Source organism: Pipistrellus kuhlii, unplaced genomic scaffold (genome assembly GCF_014108245.1).
Source record: "Pipistrellus kuhlii isolate mPipKuh1 unplaced genomic scaffold, mPipKuh1.p scaffold_m20_p_2, whole genome shotgun sequence".
Taxonomy (NCBI): Eukaryota; Metazoa; Chordata; class Mammalia; order Chiroptera; family Vespertilionidae; genus Pipistrellus; species Pipistrellus kuhlii.
In genome coordinates this window covers 70,755,925-70,761,924 of record NW_023425515.1, presented here as the reverse complement: position 1 = coordinate 70,761,924, position 6,000 = coordinate 70,755,925, and positions in this window count along the sequence as shown.

Below are 6,000 nucleotides of genomic sequence, written 5' to 3'. Positions count from 1 at the left end.
GAAAAAAGAAAAATCCAGAGACAAGGGGGTTAGAGATCAAACAAAGGACTTGTATGCATGCATATTAGCATAACTGATAGACACAAACATTGAGGGAGTGGGGCTTGCCCTTAGGGGTGGGAGTAGAGGGGGGGGCAGAGGGGAGGTGTTCTGTCAGGATAAAAGGAGACATATGTAATACCTTAAACAATTAAAAAAAAAAAAAAAAGGAAACTATATGCTCCCTTTCTTCTGGGCCTTTTTTTCCTTACTAGTGGAAATTAAAAAAAAAAAAAAAAAAAAAAAAAAAGGTATTTTTTTTCATATCTAATTTTAAAAATTCTACCCTAACCACATTATATTGGTTGATCACAAAGCAAGGGAGTATGGAAAGTTTAGCTAACATTTTTTCTAATTAATCTTGTTATAATGGTAAAATAGAGTACACTTGAGAGATGGAATGCAAATTCTTATGAAGAACTTTTTACTTTTTAATTTTAAGTTCACTGTTACTTATTAAACAGATTCATGTTTGCACTAGGCACTTAGAATGCAGCAATAAACTCCACATGTTTTAAGCATATATCCCAAAGTATCAAAGCATTGTTAACAAAGGAGAGGTAGGTGGGGGACTTAGAGGCAGTAGAAGTAGTTTTCTGGCTGCTTGTATTGATGATACTTTACAGTCAATATAACCATTTGATTCAGCTAAGGATATGCTAGACTGGACAAAGGTTTATGGGGGAGCATACCTACTACCTCAACACAATCGTGGTTAAAGGGAATGGTAATGACTCACATTGCATGGAGGCCTTAGTATGAGAATGCAGGTGTAAAGTTCAATCCATATGATTTCAAAGTAAGCCAAACTGAGCCAGAATTCTCTTAGGCAGTGTGAGTCAGTGCTCTCCAGTAGGGCAGAGAAGTGTGATCTTACATTTATATATGCTAAGTGTACGACCTAGGGAACTATAATAATAGAATCACTTTGGTGGTTGGAACAAGATTTATTTCACTGATGAAAATACACTGGACCTAGATCAAGAGAGCTTGTCAGAGGATTATTAGGGTGAATGGAATGCTGTGGAAGTATTTAGCTAACATTTAAAAACAAACTCTTAATTAAAAGCATTTGTGATGAGGCTCAATCCTGGTATTTGTTCTTGGATTAATTCTTTACTGCAGTTCTAACCAAGTTGCTCAAGTAAGTATAAATATATATGTGTACCAAACACCAAAAACACACGCACTTACTGTATGTTAGATTTTATTTTCATTGTGTCCATTCATTCAGTCTTAGGAACCAAAGAAATGATTAATACCACATGGACATCTATTCTTCCCTTGGCTATTCTACAAACTACCTGATTGCTCCAAAAAAGAATCAAGCAAAGGTTAAAAATGGATACCCCTCTCTTTGCTGAGATATTTTTCCCCATTGACTTTTAGAGAGAGTGGAAGGAAGGGAGGAAGAAAGAGAAAGACAGAGAAACATTGATGTGAGAAAGACACATCAATTAATTGCCTCCCAATCATGATGACCAGGGCCAGGGAGTGAAACTGCAATTCAGAAAGGTGCTCTTGACTGAGACTTGAAAACATAACCCTTCTATGCACAGACTGACATGCTAACCACTGAGCACACCAGCCAGAGTTTTGCTGGATTTTTTCAAGCACTAATTAGTACTTCTCAATAAGTTTACATTAATACCATTTTGGATATTATGATCTTAATATTTTTTTGTTCTTTTTTTTTGTGTCCATAAAAATGGGAGACTTGGAGATCCATTCCTGAGTAATTTAATCCTAATAACAGGGAGAAGTCAACATTTCTTTTAAAAATATATATTTTTAATTGATTTTTAGACAGAGAAGAAGGGAGACATAAATAGAGAAACATTGATGTGTCATTAATGGCTGCCCCCCCCCCCCTCCGCCCCTCACCATGCCCCAGGGATGGAACTGGCAACCCAGGTATACATCCTGACTGGGAATCGAACTGATGACATTTGGTTCCTGGGAGGACATTCCAACTAACTGAGCCATAGTGGCCATGCCAGATAACATTGCTTTGTAGTTCCCCCAAGTACTTTTATTTAAAAGTCTTATTCATTTACTAGAGTCCTGGTGCACAAATTTTGTGCATGGCGGGGGGGTGGGAAAGGGGAGTCCCCTAGCCCAGCCTGCACCCTCTCCAATTGGGAACTCTCAAGGGATATTCTATTGCCATTTTACAGGGATTGGGCCTAAACTGGCAATCGGACATCCCTCTCACAATCCTGGACTGCTGGCTCCTAACTGTTCACCTGCCTGCCTAATCACCCCTAACTGCCCCCCTGCAAGCCTGATCACCACTAACTGCCTCTGCCTGCTGTCCAGTTTTCCCTAACTGCCCCCCACCCCACCAGCCTGATCACCCCTAAATGCCCCTCCCTGCTGGCCTGGTTGCCCCACACAGTCTGCTGTTCAGGCATTTGGTTGCTTCTCACTAACCCTTCTGCCGACCTGGTAGCCCCACACAGCCTGTTCGGTTGTCCATACAGTTGTTTCAGTTGTCATGGCCCCTAGCTTTTTATATATTAGGATTCTTCTATATATAATGACTTCAAATCAGCAGATGATTGGATCAAAAAACTATGGTACATCTACACAATGGAATACTATGCTGCCATAAAAAAGAAGGAATTCTCATCATTTGCAGCAACCTGGATAGAATTGGAGAACATGATGCTGAGTGAAATAAGCCAGTCAATGAAAGAGAAATACCACATGACCTCACTCATTTATGGATAATAAAGAACATTATAAACTGATGATCCAAAAGATAGATATAAAGACAATAAAGCAACAAGCAGACTGTCAAATTACAGCGGGGAGGGTAGGGAGATCTGGGGGTGATAAGAGATCAACCGAAGGACTTGTATACATGAATATAAGTACAACCAATGGACACAAAACTTTGGGGAGGGAGAGTATGTGAGGGGAGGGCAATGTTAAAATATGTACACAGATAATAATTTAATTAAAAAAACTAAAAACAAACAAACAAACAAAAAACAAATATTAGAGAGTAAGCAATATGGTTGGATCCTCCCATTCCTAACTGTAAAATATGTTTGAACAATCTTTTAAATGAAGGAAAAGATATTAGAGAACAAAGTCAGTAAACTATGGCCATGGGCCAAATACAGGTCAGAGCTTGTTTTTGTAAATAAAGTTTAATTGCAACACAGCCACATTTATTTTCTCAAATATAATATGACTGCTTTCACACTAAAGTAGCAGGATTGAATATTTGCAACAGAGACCTTCTGGCTTTCAAAAATTAAATTATTTTCTATCTGGACATTTCCAGAAAAAGTTTGTAAACTCCTGTATATAGAAAAAGGAAGAGAGAGCATTCTAGTCAAGAGCATAACCCTATATATGTCAAACAATATTATTCTGATAATCAAGGAACAATTTGCAGGTTAATCTCTAGGACTATTAATTTGAGTAATAAAAATTATCTGGAGTGTACTTCTGAGAAGGAAAATAAAGCTCAAATGATTCTTGAATTTTGTATAAAACAGCTCAGAGAAACTAGAAGCTGAGAGTTAGTGAAGAATTTCAAATGGAATTTACTGAATATAATTAATTATTATCATATAGTATTTGTTAATTTTTATTGTTACTACCTGTACATAATAGATTAATCTGGATATTATGTTTTATTTTTTTTAAATTCAGGTGCCAGTAATATTATTAGATGAAAGAAAAATTAGACATAGAAAGGAGCATTCCATGGATACAGGAGCGACTCTAGTCTTGGTGCAGTTATTTTTTCTTCTATTTATAGTGTCCTAAATTTTTACTAAAAATGGGTATTAAATTTTATCAAATGTTTTTCCTGGTTCTATTGAAATACTGATATTATTTTCACCTTATTCTGTTAATGTGATGTTATATTAATTTTCACATGTGAAAGCAATATTGGTTTCCTGGGATAATCCCCAATGGTCATTCTATATTTTCCTATCTAATAAAGAGGGAATATGCAAATTGATCATCATGCCATCACAAAGATGGCCGCACCTGTAGCCACAAGATGGTGGCACCCGTCCTCTCAGCCCTGCCAGAGTCCCCCAGTCCTTTCAGCCCCACCGGGGGGATGGCAGGTGCATGGTGCAGCTGGACCTGCTCTCAAGTGGGTCTGGCTGCTCCTTGTGCCTGCTGCTGGAGTCTCACAGTCCTTTCAGCCCAGCTGGGGGTGAGGGTGGGGAGAGGACAGGGAGCAGTATGTGCACAGTGTGGCTTTTTTTTTTTTTTTTTTTTTTTATCATCTGGCTACCTGTGCCTTTTATTTTATTTATTTATTTTTTTAAAATATATTTTATTGATTTTTTACAGAGAGGAAGAGAGAGGGATAGAGAGTTAGAAACGTCGATGAGAGAGAAACATCGACCAGCTGCCTCTTGTACACCCCCTACTGGGAATGTGCCCGCAACCAAGGTACATGCCCTTGACTGGAATCGAACCCGGGACCTTTCAGTCCGCAGGCTGACACTCTATCCACTGAGCCAAACCAGTTTCGGCAACCTGTGCCTTTTAAATAGTTGTAGACCATTTGCATTTAATGTAGTTATTGATACGTTTGAACTTAAATATACCATATTATATTTGTTTTTTAATTGTTTCATTTGTTTTTTTATTTTTATTTTTTCTTAATTTTTACACATTAATTGATTATTCAAAATTGAAGATGATTTTTTTTTTCTCTATTGGCTGACTAACTGTACCACTTTGTTCAATACATTATATAGTTGACCCTTGAACAAGATATGGGTTAAGGGCACCAGCCTCCTGTGCAGTTGAAAATCCACATAACTATAGTTAGCATATGTGGATTCCCAACCGTGGAGTTTACCCTTGAACAACACTGATTTGAACTGCATGGGCCAATTGAAAAAAAAAATTCCAGGTATACGTGGGCCCATGTTCAAGCCTGTGATGTTCATCTGTATTTTCTTTAAGCAGTTATCTTTTTAAAGAAATTTGTAAATTAGGGAAAAAAAATGTCCTTTATTAATTTATTTGGTGTTTCCGGCAATCTGTCTTTCTTTGTGTATTTTACTTGTCATTTTGTATTATTTTCCCCTTGCCTGGTGAAATTCCTTTAACATTTCTCATAACAGACCTGCTACTAATGAATTTTCTCAGTTTTCTTTTTTGTCTGATTTATCTTAAAGAATGTATTTGCTAGATGTAGAATTCCAGGTTTGTTTGTTTTTCTTCCAACAGTTTTAAAATGTTGGTCTGCTGTCTCTTGACCTCTCCTTTTCTGGATTAGGAGCTAATGGTCATTTGAATCATTTGTCCCATCCTCCCAGGCATTGTGTCATTTTACTATGGCTGCTTTTAAGATTGTACCTTTTTTTCTTTGGTTTCCAGCAGCTTGACTATGATCTGCCTAAGTGTAGTTTCTTCATATTTATCCACTTGAATTTTACTGATCTTTCTGAGTCTGTAAATTCTTTACCAAATTTGGGAACATTTTATCTTTATTTTTCAATATTGTTTCTGTCCCATTCTTTCTCTCTTGTCTTACTAAGTTTCAGAATCTGCCTGCTGTTTTGCACTATCAGTTTTTTCAGGTAATTTGTTTTGCATTTTGTCCAGAGTATATGGTTATTATCTACAGGAGAGCTAGTTTAATAAGAACATATTTGTTGGTGCCAGAGCTGAACTACATCTAAGTTTGTCAGGCCTACACCTCAGTGAAGCCCCAATGGGACACCTAACAGGCCCCTTTTTATTCATGCTGCCTACTTTCAGGAACTTTGTCCCAAAATTTCCACCTGCTTCAGCCTCCCCAAATTTCTCCTCATCTCAGTATGGCCAACTGAACCCTCTCTGCTTTCTCTCTCAGTATTTGGCACCAGGCAGAAAACCAGTATCAGTGTAGAGCTCATCTTAGTTTTCCTCCTTCTCTTAGAAATACCAGAAAGAGAAAGATAGAGAGAAACATTGATCTGTTACATT